The following is a 16,785-nucleotide window of genomic DNA, read 5'->3' as shown; positions in this document are numbered from 1 at the left end:
AATTAGTAAGGGTGTCACAGGGAGAAGGTAGGAGAATGGGGTAGAGGGGAAACAGATCAGCAGACCTAATGGGCTGAATGGCCTAATACTGCTCCTATGTCTTATGGAGACTGTAAGGGTGGTGGATATATGGAACGAGCTGTTATAGGAACTGGCTAAGGCAGGTGCAATGACATTTAAAAAACACTCAGATAGGAAAGGTTAGGTGTGCATGGGCCAAATGCAGGCAAATGGAACTAACTTAGATGGAGATCTTGATCAATATGGGTGAGATGGGCCAAAGGGCCTGTCTCCCTGCTGTAGTGATCTATGACACTGTGAGCGACTGCAAAAAGTGGGTGGGGGAGAGGGATCAGGTGAACTGCACTTCGATCTAGTACATCCTTTATGGATGAGTGGTTTCCCCTTTCCCCTGTCAACCATTCTGAGATTAATTGGGGGAAGTATATACTGTCTTAAATTCATGCTGTTCCTGTCCCAGAAGTGTTTGATGAGGCAGTGTAAAGGGAGCTCCAACAGATTTCGGTACGTCCAAGTGTGACACCGATGCTGACCCATGTTCCAGCTAAAAACCTGATCTACCGTCTGATGCACTGGAAGATGATTGGAGAACACTTACACCCGGCCTTGCGCCAAAGGGCTGTGACCAGGTGTTGTATCAGATACCTACATTTATCAGGGTTGACAAACTAAATCATCTTTTGAGAAAAATACACATTTAGTTCATAGTTATTTGAGGCTTCTCATGCATATTTGGCAATGAATCCTCCACCCTCTGGTCCTCAGGCAGGATGCCCTAAAGGTTAACTTGCAGCTTGAGTCGGTGATAAGGAAGGCAAATTCATTTTGAGAGGACTAGAATATAAAAGCAAGGAGGCAAATGCCAAGGCTTTATAAGGCATTGGCCAGACCACTCTTGGAGAATTGTGAGCAGTTTTGGGCTCCTTATCCAAAATTCAATGACTCTGTGGAGCACCTAATGTTTGTGTGTGGAACATTGTAACTTCCGTGTTTCCAATCCTGCATTTCCAGCATCAACCTTGTATTTAATATACTAAAGTTTTTCAGGCTAGCAACTGTAGTTTATGACAAGCTTTGGAAAAAGAAATTTATAGAAAAGACTATGGGATTGTAAGTTCTTAAATAAATATTTATTTAATCAGAAACACATCCTACTTATCAGAAACTTTGGATAAAGTCTCTGTTACTTGTTCCAGAAGATTTTGATGGCAACCATTCAGACATGCACTTCTTGAACACAACAAGGACATATTGAGAGCATGGCTTCTTAAATTATATGGGATCCTGGGATTCTTAACCAGGAGTCTGGAGGACAAAAGCCATTTATGATTGCAAGGCTGTTGGATCAAAACAACAGTGGGCCCACAACTGGAGGTCGAGGCCAATTCTGATTTCTGCAGTTGTGAGGGCTGGGGATAGGGCAGAGATATACTAAGACGGTTCCAGGGATGAATGATTCAAGCTGCTTGGCTAGACTGGAGCTGCGCTTGTTTGCCTTGAAATAATGAAGGTTTGGGGGAGCTCTCGGTGCAGACTTCTGAAGAAGCACATCCATAGAATCGGGCTGGTGAACAAGGACCGAGGATGAGGGTTTTGTGGCACTCCAGGTCACTGGGTCCCACAATCAGATGACTGTGCGTGCAGGAGACACTCAAGCCCTCTAGGTACCATAAGGCAGTGAGTCCAGAGTCTAAGGCTTGGAATTCAGGGTCCCATCATCAGCGAGTCTGGAGTTCAGGGTCGTGTCATCGACCAGACTTGGGTTCAATACTGAAGATCAAAGCACAAAGGTCGATTAGAAGTCAAAGTCCAGTGGCTGAAGCCCTCAGTTCTGAAGTCTGAAGTCCACAGGGTAATTCAGAGACTCATGGTCTGAAAGCCTGCCAGTCTGCTGGAGGCCCAGAAGCGAGTCTGTATGTCTGCATTGGTATGTGAATGGGTGGGAGACAAGGGGCTTGATTTGCTGTAGTTATTTTGTTTTCTTGTTGTGTTCTATAACATCTGACAGATTCTATAAAGCCTGTAGTTAAGCGTTAGATGCAATTGAACACCGCAGAGTTTCCAAATAATTGGATTCATTTGCAAAAACAACCTCTTTCCTGAATTCACTCTTTCTTCTCTCATGTGTAGAGGCTTCATCGATTTTCCTCTCATTAAGCAGGAACACTATCCGTAAAAGAAAAATAAAGTTATTTTGTAGGATGCAATGTGGACAAATCAGCTTTATTTTTGTTTTAATTTATTGTACTTATTTTGAAACACAGTATGGTAACAAGCCCTTCCTGCCTCGTGGAGCTGTGCTGCCCAATTATACCCATTTGTCCAATTAACCTACCATCCAGTATGTCTTTGGAATGTGGGAGGAAACCGGAGCACCCAGAGGAAACCCTCACAGTCATGGGGAGAACATACAAACTCTTTGCAGAGAGTGGTAGGAATTGAACCCGGGTCACTGTTACTGTAATAGCATTTTGCTAACCGCTACGCTACTGTGCGCCCGAGACAGGAATCTGTTTCCCTTAAATGGGACGAGGGTACGGAAGAAATGCCTGTTGCTCACATTAAGAAATGTTCTCCTCCCATGAAGAGAAGTTTCAGATTTATGGTGAATTACCTGGTTTGGATCAAATCATGAAAAGGTAGCGACGTTGAGAAGATCCCAGCTGCCTAAAGACTTTGACTGATATGTTCCTGGACTTGGGACTAAGTGATGAACAATGACCAAGAAGATTGGTGAATTTATGCTACAAAGCAGTGCAAAGGAAATTCAATCACATTACATAGAGCAACCATCTCTTGTGCTTGGTGCAACATTAATTAATTCAGTGTAGAGCCTGCAGTCGTCTGTTGTTGCTGCATGTACTCTGGGGAAGGAGACTTGTAGCTGGCATTTCTCACTTCTGGGTGACTGCAGGAGTCTACAATGGGTAGTTAAAACTGACCAAAGAATCACCTGCACCAGCCTGCTCACATATAACTGCACAACCAATCACCCAAGCAATCAATTGTCGAGTTTGCTGATGTCATGATAATGGTGGGGATAAGAAAAGGTGGCAGGAAGTTGTAAGCTCAGCCAGCTCCCTCGTGGGCACTAGCCTCCTCACTGTCGAGGACATCATGTGAAGGTGATACCTCAAAAAGATGGTATCTGTCATTAAGGGCCTTCACCACCCAGGACACACCCTCTTCAGAGAGAAGGTACAGGAGCCTGAAGACACACACTCAATGTTTTAGGAACAGCTTCTTCCCCTCGGCCATCAGATTTCTGAATGGACAATGAACCCACGAACACTTCCTCACTATTTTCGTCCTTTTTTTGCACTACTTCAGTATTTTACATATACAGTAGATTCTGGTTAATTAGAACACAATCAAGGTCGATACATTTTGGCCCAATTAATCCGCTGCTCCAATTAGCCGAAGTTTCGTGGAAGTAGTTAAAGAGATTTAAAAAATATATATTCTACCATTTAACTGAGTAACAAATTATGTATTTAAATGAAATACAGAACAAATGAAAACACTATCAATACAGCTACAGTACATTCCCTATAGTTATTGTATTCATTCCCTATAGTTATTGGTAGAGGAATTAATCTACCGTGTTCTTTTGATTAACTGTAAATGAATTAAATCGGTGCAGACAACTAGTGTACCTAACGGACTGTCTTCATACAATTTTCGACAATTGCATCCTCCAAATCTTCATTTTCATTGCAACATTCAAGATGACTGTAGATGCTTTCAAATTCTTTGTAGTTCCTAACTTGAAGTGGTGAAATAATTTCATTTTCACTCTTAGCTGTTTCTGGCAACCAAGCCTGAATGCTTGAATCTGCAGTGAACAAAACAGTTCTGAATTGTCTTAATGCTTATTTCTTGCCAACTATCAGTGAAAAAAATGCTGCTTTTTGAACACAAGCCCATGCAACTAATGCCATTTAAAAACTATGCATTCTAAGCACTGTGTAGTTTCAAACAGCCGTAGAAGTACACCCTTCTGATGCTGGTTAGAAACTGTTCAGCAACATTAATTAATTCAGTGTAGACGACATACTTCAGGCAGTTCACGAAACTACTACTTCTTTAACTTCTTTCAACTATGGGTCTTCTACTATTGGAACTGTGGTTTACATTTTGACAGTGTACTTTTGAGTTGAATGAGCAATCTGGTGCTCTGCTGTCTCTGAGGGAGTTCAGTGAGAATTGAAGCAGAGCGTGCAGCCTGGAGACCAAATAAACCGAAGATGGGATGCAAGCCCACGATTGACTCCATTTCTTTCTGATCTAAGTGTGGAGCAAGATTGAAATCAACAAAGACAAGAGCGGAAGGCAAGCAGGTGTTCAGCGCTGTCTGGCTGCATCTTGTGTCTCTCTCTCTCTCTCTCTCTCACTCACTGCTGCTGGAGGAACGTACCTGCATTTGGCTGGTTTCTCCCTCTTGCTCGAAGCATCTGGATCTTGGGTCTTGGGGAAAGTTTCATTGATGCATTTTGTGAATTGCATCATGTTAGGTGCTTCTGGTTACTCCTTTCTTATTGCTATTTTGATCGGGGTGGACTCGCTCTGCAGCCTGCAATCAACAGACGACAGCACAAAACTGAACTGAGCATTCCTAGACTATTTCAATTTGATGTTTAATATTTCTGTTTTTCCACTCTTTTTTGCCATTTTCACAATTTGTTCTTTGTGCATTACGTGTTTGATGTTTCCTTTGAATGAGTTCCATGGTATTTCTTTGCTTCATGGCTGCCTGCTGGAAGACGAATCTCAAGGTTGTATACTGCATGCATACTTTGATAATAAATGTACTTCGAACTATGCTGTGTTGTGGGAAAGCTGCTTTCAGTATCCTAAGACATGATCTAACAGGGAGTAACTATGATCAGGAGGCCGACATGCCACGAGTGAAAGTAATTAAAGTGAAGAGGTGAGAATTTACTCTATCTATGCCTCTCAGGGTCACCTATCATTCTCCTTCGCTCCAAAGAGATAGCCCCAGCTCTCTCAACCTATCCTCATAATGCAAACTGTCTGGTAAATCTCCTCTGCACCCTCTCTAAAGCTTCCACAGCCTTCCTATAATGAGGCGACCAGAACTAAATGCAATATTGCAAGAGTGGTTTAGCAAGCATTCTGTGGAGCTGTAACATTACCTTGCGGCTTTTGAACTCAATCCTCCAATGAATGATGGTCAACACACCTTCTTAACAACCCTGTCAAGAAGGTATATGGTAAGTTAGTCTTCATTAGTTGGGATATTGAGTGAAGGGGAAAAGGGGTGTGTTTAGAACTTAATAAATCATGCACAAAATTGCACAACACAATCCTTTTCCCTTCACTGCCTCCATCTCTCAGCACCATTCTCAAGCAACAATACATTGATCTTTGTGAGCACTTATGTTCTGCTTATATAATGCAGTATCTAGGTTATTATCAGTTCAATGAACTATCCATTATAAATATAATGCAATAAAGGCAACCAGTTCCTTTATTTTAAAGGTCATGCAGAATCAGAATCAGGTTTAATATCACTGGTATATATGTTGTGAAGTTTGTTAACTTTGTGGCAGCAGTACAGCAAAATGATAACAGAGTGGAAAAGAAAGAAAGCAGAATTTAAGTATATTAAATAGTTAAATTAAATAAATAGTCCAAAAAAAGATATAAAAATGTAGTGAAGTGGCATTCATGGGTTCAATGTCCATTCAGAAATCAGATGGCAGAGGGAAAGAAGCTATTCTTGAATCATTGAGTGTGTACTTTCAGACTCCTGTACCTCCTTCCTGATAGCAATGAGAAGAGGGCATGTCCTGGGTGATGGGGGTCCTCAGTGACGGACACTGCCTTTCTGAGGCATCGCTCCTTGAAGATATCCTGGATATTACGGAGGTTCTTGCCAAAGTTTGGAACTGCCTAATTTTACAACTCTCTGCAACTTACTTCAGTCCCGTGCAGTAGCCCTCACTCCCCCCTCCCCATACCAGATGGTGATGCAGCCGGTCAGAATGCAGTTTAATAAATAAAACCCTCTTTCTTAAAAATAAAGGTAAATGGTTACACCCATTTTCTTATAACCTTCGAATGCTTCTTGTTTTTGCTTCTGACTGAGTAGCTCTAACATTAACACTGAAGTTCATACTATGGATTTCTGCATGCCTACACTGTAAAAGGCTTTCATCATTTTGATGTATTGACAGCTATAAAAGGGATAGTCCATGTGGGCATGTACATCAGCAATATTATAGACTATGTAGAACACTGCCTAGGATACAGCGGGCTCGAGGTTATTTGCGGGTATGAATGAAGAATATTTTTGAACAGAGGGACCTAGGTGTGCAGGTGCATAGTTCAAAGAAAGCAGCATTACATTTGGCATGCTGGTCTTCATCAGTCAGAGTACTGAGTGGGAGTCCGGAAGTTATGACAGTCATAAGACCGTGATGAGGGTTCACTTGCAGTACAGTGTACAGTTTTATCATCCTATTTTAGGAAAGATGTGATTAAACTGTAAAGAGTGCAGAAAAGATTTACAAGGATGTTGGCTGGACTTGGGGACTTCCGTTACAAGGAGAGGTTGCATAGACCAGGATTTTATTCCCTCTAGGACAGAGGTTCCCAACCTTGGGCTCACAGACCTCTTCTTAATGGTATTAGCCCAGGGCATAAGAAAGGTAGGGAACCTCTGCTCCTTGAGATTGAGGGGCGACCCGACAGGTATACAAGACCATGAGGGCCATAGACAAGGTGATGCTAAAAACAAAGCAGCATAGGTTTAATATCAGAGACAAGAGATTTATAGGGGACTTGTGTGGGGCAGCAGTTTCTTTAAAAGGGTGGTGTGTATTTGGAAGGTATTGCCACAATAGTGGCCGAGTGGGCATCAGGAAGCAGAATTATATCCAAAAGGGCATAATTTTAAAGTGTTTGGAGGAAAGTATGGGGGGGGGGGGGAATGTCAGAGACAAGTTTTTTTTTAAATACACAGAGTGTGGTAGATGTATGGAATACCCTGCCAAGGATGGTGGTAGAGGCAGATACATTAGGGACATTTAAGAGATTTAGATAGGCGCATGCATGTTAGAAAAATGGAGCGCTATGTTGGAGGGGAGGGTTAGATTGATCTTAGTAGGTTAAAATGTCAGCACAATATTGGACCAAAAGGCCTGCACTGTTGCTGTAACATTCTATGTTCTATTAGCGACACTTAAAGTACATGGAGAGGAATGATATAGAGGACTATGGGCCAAATGCATGCAGATGGGACTAGCTGACTTGGGCAACAAAGCTGGCATAGATGAGTTAGGCTGAACAGCCTGCATCAATGTTGTATGACCCTATGACTCAGTCTAGGTTGGGGATGAAGTGTAACAGTGCAGGTAGTCACACTATAAATCAGTCTTCCAGCGATTAGGGTTAAATTCCCAACATTCCTTTAATGAGGCCAGCAGAACTGAATGTAATATTCCACCTATGGTTTAAGCAGTGTTTTACAGAGCTGTGACATTACCTCATGGTTCTATATGTTCATTACTTGAAAACATGACTGAGGAACACTGACCATAAAAAAACCTCTTTTTTAAAAAAAAGGGCAAATATTGCTTTGAGATGCAATTCTATCATCCATAACAAAAGCATAAATCACATCCACCTTTTTAACCTGTCTGCGACACCCCCAGAGTAGTTTCATTCCTACTTCCTGAGATACCACTAGTTTAGAAGACAGCAACGCACAAAAGAGCTGGAGGGACGTGGCAGGTCCTGCAGCATCAGTGGAGGGAAATGGACAGTTAACAAGTCACGTTGACGCTCTTCATCTAGACTGGAAGAGGGTGGATTAGTTTGTTCACAATATGCTGTGTCATATGGCATTGGGGATCTAGTCTTTCCAGGACCATGATAGTTCCTGCAAAATGTTTCTACAGAGTGGCTTGCCATTGCCTTCTTCAGGGCAGCATCTTTACAAGACAGGCATTATCAATACTCCAATTGTCTGCCTGGCGTCATGGTAGTGTTGAGTCTTGAGATCAGAATCAGGTTTAATATCACCGATACACAGTACATCGTGAAATCTGTCATCTTTGTGGTAGCAGTATATTGTAATACACAATAATAGAAACAAAACATGGATTAAAGTGTGCATGAGGGGAAGAAGCTGTTCCTGAACTGTTCAGTGTGCGCCTTCAGGCTCCTGTACCTCCTCCCTGATGGTAGCAATAAGAAGAAGGCATGTCCTGGGTGACAGGGGTCCTTAATGAATGATGCCAACTTTGAGGCATCGCCCCTTGAAGACGTCCTGGGTACTGTATTACGAAGACTAGTGCACATGATAGAGCTGACTGTTTTTACAACTGTCTGCAGCTTATTTCAATCCTGCGCAGTCGCCTCCCCATACCAGTGTTGCCACTGGTTAAGTTGTCTTTGCAGTACATCTGTAGAAATTTGCAGGAGTCTTTGGTGACATAGCAAATCTCTTCAAACTCCTAATGAATTATAGCCACGGTCAGGCCTTCTTTGTAGCTGCATTGATATGTTGAGTCCAAGTTAGATATGCACCAGCTTCTCATATGACCATCCACACCTGCTCAACATGAACCTGACTGGGGTGAGGCTAAGCAGGTGCTACACCAAAGGTGACCTGCAGGCTACTGGAGGGAAGGATCACCTTACACCTGAAAAGGTGGAGAACTGGCAGCTGATAGGTGGATCCAAGTGAGAAGGGCAAACTAGAGAGGGAGAGAGTGGGAATGACGCAAGGATCTGGCAGGCTACAAATGGAGGTGATGAAGGAATCTGATAGAACAGGATAATGGAATCAGGAGAAAAAGGAATCTGTGGGAGGAGTGTGTGGGTGATATGCAGATGAAGAGAGGATGGGAAAGAGGATGATTGAAGCCAGTGGGTCAGGAGAGAAAGGGAAGGGAAAAAGTAGCAGGAAAGGGAACATGGGGGGGGGGGACTTCTTCACACCGAGTGGTGGGAGTGAGCTGCCAGATGAAGTAGTAAATGCAGGTTTACTTTTAACATTTAAGAAAAACTTGGACAGGTACATGGATGCGAGGTGTTTGGAGGGATATGGTCCAGGTGCAGGTCAGTGGGACTAGGCAGAAGAATGGTTTTGCACAGCCAAGAAGGGGCAGAAGGCCTGTTTCTGTGCTGTAATGTTCTATGGTTCTAAGAGGTAGAGGGGAGAGGATAGTGGAAGTCTGAGAATCCAGTGTTCATGCTGTTAGGATGGAAAAGGCTCAGGTGGAATACGAGGTGATGTTCCTCTAATTTGTGTTGAGCCTGGTAGAAGAGGCCACAGACAGGCACGTAGGTGTGGAGACAGGAAGTGGAATTAAATTGGCTCACCCACTGGGAGATCCCAGCTGGAATAACAGACAGAGTGAAAGGGCTTGACAAAATGGTGTCCCAATCTACATCCAGGCTCACAGATGCAGAGAAGGTCGCACTGGGAGCATCGGATGCAATAAATAACTGGGGAATTCATCACCTTAGGAGAACTGTTTAGGTCCCTGAATGGCGGCTAGGAAAGAGGTGCAGAGCCAGGTGTAACACTTTAACATGGTTGCAGGAAATGCATGGCTGGAGAGGAATTGGTGGGGAGGTATCAGAGCTGGTGACTCTGAGAGTAAATAGAGGGGAGGGGAAGGTGTGCCTTTTAGAACAGAGTAGTTCCTCCCCCCACCATTTTTAATTCCTGTAACTTGAGCTATGTACTATACTATACTTCAGTGTTAAATAAAGAAATAGTTAATCTATTTTAGAAATATTGCCCACGTTTTCTCATGTTCACGGGGACTGGTAACTTGTACAAGGTTATCGCCACAGAACTATATTAAGAACTAGCAATAGCTTCCATGGAACTAGCAGTAATTATGGGAAACTTCTAGGAATCCCACCTACAACCAGTGAAACAGTCCTTGGAAAGGAGGTTGCGGAAAGAAGAGAGATTCTTTAAAATGTTATTGGTCTAAATGCGTTGATTAATTAGACGCAAGAAGGGGAATTGTTTTATTTATTGCATGGAGCGAGCCAGTGCTTCCGTCTGGCAACTAGTCGAGGGAGAGAGAAGGTAAGAATCTGCAGAGGTAGTAGCTGCAACCTGCCATGTTAAATTCGTGTTGCTGGAGGCAGACCAGGCTCCAGAACACTTCTACCATAGCAACCGCACTAAATATAGAAAATGCAGTGCCACTCTCTCAGCTGCTCATGAATGGCCAGGCTTAACATTCATCAAATCATCTTCAACAAGAGCCGGAGATATGAACGAGCACAGCCCTGCCTCACTGAAGGATATCTTACTTTACAAGATGTCAGCTTGAAGAGCGAAGCCTCCTGTTAAATGAGAATTGAAATTACCCGAATGTCGTGCTATGTTCGAAGCTCGCTCGTCGGCGCAGGATTTACGCTCTCAGCATTTCTTTCTCACAGTGCAAGCAATCAGAAATCTGCCCGTTTAATGTAACTGCACAGCAGAGCAGTGCTACTGTCACTGGAGTCCACATGAAGATTTATAGTGACCAACCACACTTCCTCAGCGGCAACTTTAGACCCTGTTCCTGGCCACCGGATTCACACAACTTCCTAATCTTTTAGTTACCAGGCGGAATATTAAAAGCGAAATGGATTCACAATAAAACTGGGCAAAAAGTATCGTAGTTAAATTCAAAACTTAAAGTAAATTATCAAAGTACACATATGTCACCACGAGGTTCATTTTCTTGCAGGCACTCACAGTAGAACAAAGAAATACGATAAATAGAATCAATGCAAAACTATACAAAGGCTGAAGTTTTCCAAATTTCAAATTAGCAGCTCATCACATAATAGAACAAACAATCCTGGAATTATTGCAACAAACGGGTGACTATTCAGCCCATCAAGACTGACTCTTTGTAGAGCAATCTATTTGGTCTTTCTGTTTTCTCTTTGAAATTCCTTTATGATTGTTTGCCCCACCCTTAAGGCAGTGACTTCCCGACTATAACTACGTTCCTTGATGGAATATTTCCCCACATCCTTCTACTCCCCTCCACTTACATTATTGGTTCAAAAATTCACATCATTGAGTCACACAACAATGAAACAGGCCCTTCAGCCCGTTCCTACCAAGATTCCCATCTAAGCTAGACCATTTGTTTGCATTTGGTCCATATCACTCTAAACCTTTCCTGTCTGTGTACCTGTCCTTGTGCCTTTTAAATGTTGTTAATCAACCACTTCCTCTGTCACTCATTCAATATAGGACAATCTTCTACGTCTGGGGTTCCCAATCTGGAGTCCATGGACCCCTCAGTTAATTTTCTATGACTATCTTCTTGTTTGATTTCTTAACCCTGGGGAAAAGATTTGTGCTTTTGCCCTGTCAATGCCCCTTGTGATTTTATATGTCACCTCTACACCTCCCATTCTGCTACACTCCAATGAAAAGGCCCAACCTGCTGAACCTCTGTCCTTCAAGTCCTTGCTACATTTTTCTCATTCTAACATGTTGGTCCATGGCTTCCTCTGCAGCTATGATGAGGTCAGACTCAGGCTGGAGTAACACACCTCATATTCTGTCTGGGTAGCCTCCAACCAGATGGCATCAACATCAATTTCTCCAATTTTCTGTATCTCTTTCCAACACTCCCCCACCTCTTCTATTCCCCATTCTGGTTACCATCTCACCCCATCTCTTCTCAACTGCCAATCATTTCCCTCTGGTACCCTTCTTTCCTTTCTTCCATGGTTCTCTCCTATCAGATTCATTCTTCTTCAACCTGCAAGACTGATCTTCCATTCTGGACCACATTCCAGCATCATCTCATATTCCATGAGTTCCACAGTATCCAGAAATCTATCTGCTTCTGTTTTAAATGAAGACTACAGGCCATGGGAACAGAATTAGGCCATTCAGCTTATTGAGTCTGCTCTGCCATTCTATCATGGCTGATTTATTATCCCTCTCAACCTCATTCTTCTGACTTCTTCCCATAAACTTTGATGCCTGTACTAATCAAGAGCTTATCAATCTCTACTTTAGGTACATCCAATGACCTGACCTCCACAGAATCCTCTGCTATAGGAAATATTCTCTCCATGTCCACTCTATGTAGGCCTTTCAGTAGGTTTCAAAGGCCCAAACCCTAAACTGCATCAAGTAGAGGCCTACAGCTATCAAACACTCCTTATACCCAGGATCAATCTCACAAACATCCAATGCCAACAACTGAGCTTTCACAGCCCTGAGATGGATTATTCCAAGGGTTCCCCATCCTACAATGAAAGTGTTTCTCCTCATCTCAGTGCCAAACAACCTATGCCTCATTCTGAATACTTTCCTTGATTCCTCAGCATCTCTCTCTGCATTCTCAGCCAAAACAGAATAACTTGTAATTCCCTTTATTAACTTTCATCTGCCATCTGTCTGCCCATTCTGCCAGGATTCATTACAATCTTCCCTCTGCTTTACACATTAAATGCAAAAGACAATTTCGACCATCAATCTACATAGGTCACCCAGTAGAGCAATCCCATCAGTCCCATTCCAGCTTTTGTTGTATCCTTGTTTTCTCTGAAAATTATTCTCACACATACCAATCAACTTTCCTTTGATTCAGTTGTCACTTATCCACAGTAAAGGGTAATTTATAGTCACCAATTAGCCTACCAGTGTGCCTTAGTAGCAATGATGCATTTAACAAAGTGTGATAGGGAGGTGCTCTGGCAAAACAGATGCTCAAATCTGGAGCAAAAAAAAGGATGTTGGAGGAACTCAGAGTGTAAGGCAGCATCTGTGCAAGGAAGTGGACAGTGGTCAATTTGAATTGAGACCCTTCATCTGGACTGAGAGATAGAGGAGAGAATAGATGATATGTAGAGGTGAAGGGAAGAGGTGGTAGGCAATACATGGACCTACAATTGGTGAGAAAGGGTGATAGGTACATGGAGGAGGGGAGAACGGAGATAGTTACCGAGGCTATAAGTGACAAAAGGCTGAAGATGATGGAATCTGATGAGAGAAAGCCATAGCTTTCAAAGGAAGTGTGGAAGGAAGGAGGAATGAGGCCTGTGGATAGATGGAGTGGAAAGAAGCAGTCGTTGCTTTGGAATTAAGGGAACTGAAATTAATTGGAGGACACAGATAAGGTAAGAGTAAATCTAACCACTTAATCCCAACATTCAATGGCATTTAACATCACCTAGCATATCACTCATTCCATCAACATATTAGGGGCATCAATGAGCAAAAGTTGACTGGACCAACTACTCTTAGCTGCATAAATGGACCAGACGATGCATCTTCTGACTCCCCAAAGCATTTCCACCATCTGCATGGCAAAACTCAGGAGTGTGAAGGTATAATCCCTCATTGGCCTGGATAACATAAAATGCTAGAGGAACTCAGCAAATCAGGCAGCATCAACAGAGGGGAATAATCAATTGATGTCTTGGGCCAAGACCCTTCATCGGTTCAGCTTCAACAATGCTCAAGAGTTCCAGATCATCCAGCACAAGACAGCTCTCTTGATGGGCAGATTATATATATATATATATATATATACACACACACACACACTATACATATATATAGCTAGCATGTATACCAATGCACTAATTACTCATGTACCTGCAACTTCTACCAAAGGACAGTTGACACATAGAAACACCATCATCTGCACATCTTCCTCCAAATTGTATTTCATCCTGACTTGGAAATATGTTGCTGATCCTTCATCTGGGTCTAAATCCTAGGAATGATTTCCAACATTATTGTAAAAGTAGCTTCACCAGGATTACAGCAGCACACCACCTCCTTCAAGATTAATTTGAGGTGGATAGTAAATCTGACTTTGTTAGAAATTCCCAGAGACAACAAGTTGTGATTGCCATCACAGTCGTGGATCAGAGTTAGTTGTTTTTTTAGGTTCAAAGGGACGGTTTTGAGGGACAGAAAGGGGAGTTAGGGGTCAGGTTAGGGATTAAGGACAGGAACATAGGCCTCTGTTCAAAGGCGATATGGACATGTGACAAAGCAAACCATGGATGGATGTTGAACCAGCATGGACAAGGACTGGTGGCAAGTTAGTGAGTCCCACCAACTCCACCCCCCCCCCCCCCCCCCCCCAGGTTGGTAAGTTCCAGGATCAGAGATCCATTGGGCAGGAGAGCTGAGGGCCAGTGACTCTCTAATACGAGATTTGGCGAGTCCTGGTTCAAGGTCTAGAGTTTGGTGACTTATTATCAGAATTCTAGGGTTAATGCCTTTGATCAGAAGTCCAGAAGCTGATGTCAAAGTTCTGTGTCCGTAAATCCATGAGTCCACTGGGGAAGTTGGAAGCAGCCTATCCTGGGTATATGAGTGGGTGGGAATGAGGAAAGGGGTTTGTTCTGCAGTTGCTTGTGTTATTCTATAGAATATTGTCAGCATGCTATGTTAGTGCCAGAATGTGTGGCGACCCTTGTGGGCTGCCCCCAACTTTTCATGAGTTGCTTTGGATGTTAACACAAACAATGCATTTCATTGCATGTTTTGATGCACGTGACAAATTAATCTGAATCCGAATAAATAAAGCACGGACAAGGTTTTCCCCAGCTGACGCACAGCATAGGGAATTTCTGGAGCTGGCAATAAGCAGAATGTGTAAGCTCAATTCACAGATGACACTGGGATTGCAAGCAACCTGGGCCAGTTCTAAACCAATGGGATGGAATCAGGGGTAAAATATGAGCAGATCAGGCAACATTTGTAGGAGAAAAAAAGTTAAAACTTCCAGATGACCTTGACTTTAGATCAACTCTAGGAACAATAGAATAAAAATTAGGGAAAAGGGGAGCAGAAGAACTTGAAGGAAGCTTTGTGATGGTGTGAAGTAGGAGATTCAGCAATAAAAGAGAATAGGGCAGCAAAGAACAGTCAGAGATCTGAATGCAGCAGGACAATTATCAAAAATTACAAAATAAAGCTGGAAAATGGGGTGTTCCATTAGCTTGTGTTGAGCTTCACTGGACAGAGGGGAATGAAAGTGAGAGGGGCTGTCAGGCAACCAGCTCAGTTACCATCATGTTCTGAATGGTTGCATTCCAAGGCATTCACCCAATTTGTGTTTAAGACCATGTCATTGGAGTAGAAAGAGTCTACTTCACCATTCCATCATGGCTGATTTATTATCCCTCTCAACCTCATTTTCCTGCCTTCGCCACATAGTCTTTGAATCCCTTACTAATCAAGAACCCATCAACCTCCACTCTAAATATACTCAATGACTAGGCCTCCTTAGCTGCCTGTGCCAATAAATTCCAGATTAACCACCTTCCAGCTAAAGAAAATTTTCCTCATTTGTTTACTATAGAAAACATCTTCTCTCTGCCTTTCAATATTCAGGTTTCAATGAGATTCCACCCCCCCAACCCCCTCATTCTTCCAAACAGGTCCAGAACCATCAAACACTCATTAGCCTTTTCATTCCTGTGATAATTTTCATGAAACCACAAGACATAGGTGCAGAATTAGGCTGTTAAGTCTGCTCCACCATTTAATCATGGTTAATCCTTTTCTCCCCTCTTCAGCCCCACTCCCCTTACCTTTGACGCCATGTCCAATCAAGAACCTATCAAGCTCTACCTTAAATACACCCAACGGCCTGGCCTCCACAGATGCCTGTTGTAATAAATTCCACAAATTCACCACCCTCTGGCTGAAGAAATTTCTCCACATCTCTTTTAAATGGATGCCCCTTTATCCTGAGGCTGTTCCCTCTGTCTTAGACTCCCTCAACATGGGAAACATTCTTTCCACATCTACTCTGTCTAGGCCTTTCAATATTCAAAAGGTATCAATTAGATTCTGCCTCATCTTTCTGAATTCCCATGAGTACAAACCCAGAGCTATCAAATGTTCCTCATATAACCCTTTCATTTCCAGAATAATCTCTGTGAACCTCCACTGAACTCTCTCCAAAGACAGCACATCTTTTCTTAGATGAGGAGCCCAAAATTGTTCATGATACACAAGTTGAGGCCTCACCAGTGCCTTATAAAGCCTCAGCATCACATTCCTGATCTGTTACTCTAGACCTCTTGAAATGAATGCTAACATTCCATTTGCCTTCCTCACCACCGACTCTATGTGCAAGTTAACCTTTAGGATGATCTGTACAAGGACTCCCAACTCCCTTTACATCTCAGATTTTTGGATTTTCTCCCCTTTTGGAAAATAGCCTGCACATTTATTTCGACTACCCAAGTGCATGGCCACACATTTTCTAACACTGTATTTCATTTGCCACTTTCTTGTCCATTCTCCTAATCTGTCTAAGTCCTTCTGCAGTCTACTTGTTTCCTCAACACTACCTGCCCCTCCACCAATCTTTGTAAACCCTCTCTGGACCTTCTACAATGTCAGCACATCTAGTCTTGGATATGGGGCCAAAAACTGCTCACATATACCAAATAGGTTGTGACATATGCCTTAAGTTCTCAGCATTACATCCTTAAGTTTATATTCAAATCCTCTCTAAGTAAATGCTAACATTGTATTTGCCTTCCTTACTACCAACTCAATCTGCAAGTTAACATTTAGGGAATCGAGTACAGTATTTGGATTCCCAAGTCTCTTTGTACCTTCACTTTCTGAATTTGCTCCCCATTTAGAAAATATCCTTGATCCCTTCTGCCAAAGCGCATGACCATACACTTCCCTACACTATATTCCATCTGCTGTGGAAGATGATGCAGCACAGAATTTAGGGGGGGAATCAGAGTTTGAAGATGAGG

The 16,785-nt window shown here is 42.7% G+C and overlaps 1 long non-coding RNA gene across 2 annotated transcripts; it reads right to left on the bottom strand.

The window, feature by feature from the left end:
• Nucleotides 1-1,139: 1,139 nt before the first annotated feature.
• On the bottom strand, nucleotides 1,140-13,085 carry LOC132388712 (uncharacterized). Of its 2 annotated transcripts, XR_009510457.1 has the most exons (5): nucleotides 10,387-13,085; nucleotides 5,178-5,237; nucleotides 4,439-4,594; nucleotides 3,678-3,856; nucleotides 1,140-2,187 (listed from the first exon to the last, which is right to left on the bottom strand). It is a non-coding gene; the product is annotated as an uncharacterized LOC132388712 (long non-coding RNA). The 2 variants fall into 2 exon arrangements; XR_009510388.1 differs by having other exon boundaries at nucleotides 1,140-3,856.
• Between the last annotated feature and the right edge of the window lie 3,700 nt (nucleotides 13,086-16,785).

This window comes from Hypanus sabinus, chromosome 1, assembly GCF_030144855.1.
Source record: "Hypanus sabinus isolate sHypSab1 chromosome 1, sHypSab1.hap1, whole genome shotgun sequence".
In the NCBI taxonomy this organism is placed as follows: Eukaryota; Metazoa; Chordata; class Chondrichthyes; order Myliobatiformes; family Dasyatidae; genus Hypanus; species Hypanus sabinus.
The sequence above is the reverse complement of the archived record's forward strand: the minus strand, read 5'-3'. Positions and strand labels throughout refer to the sequence as shown.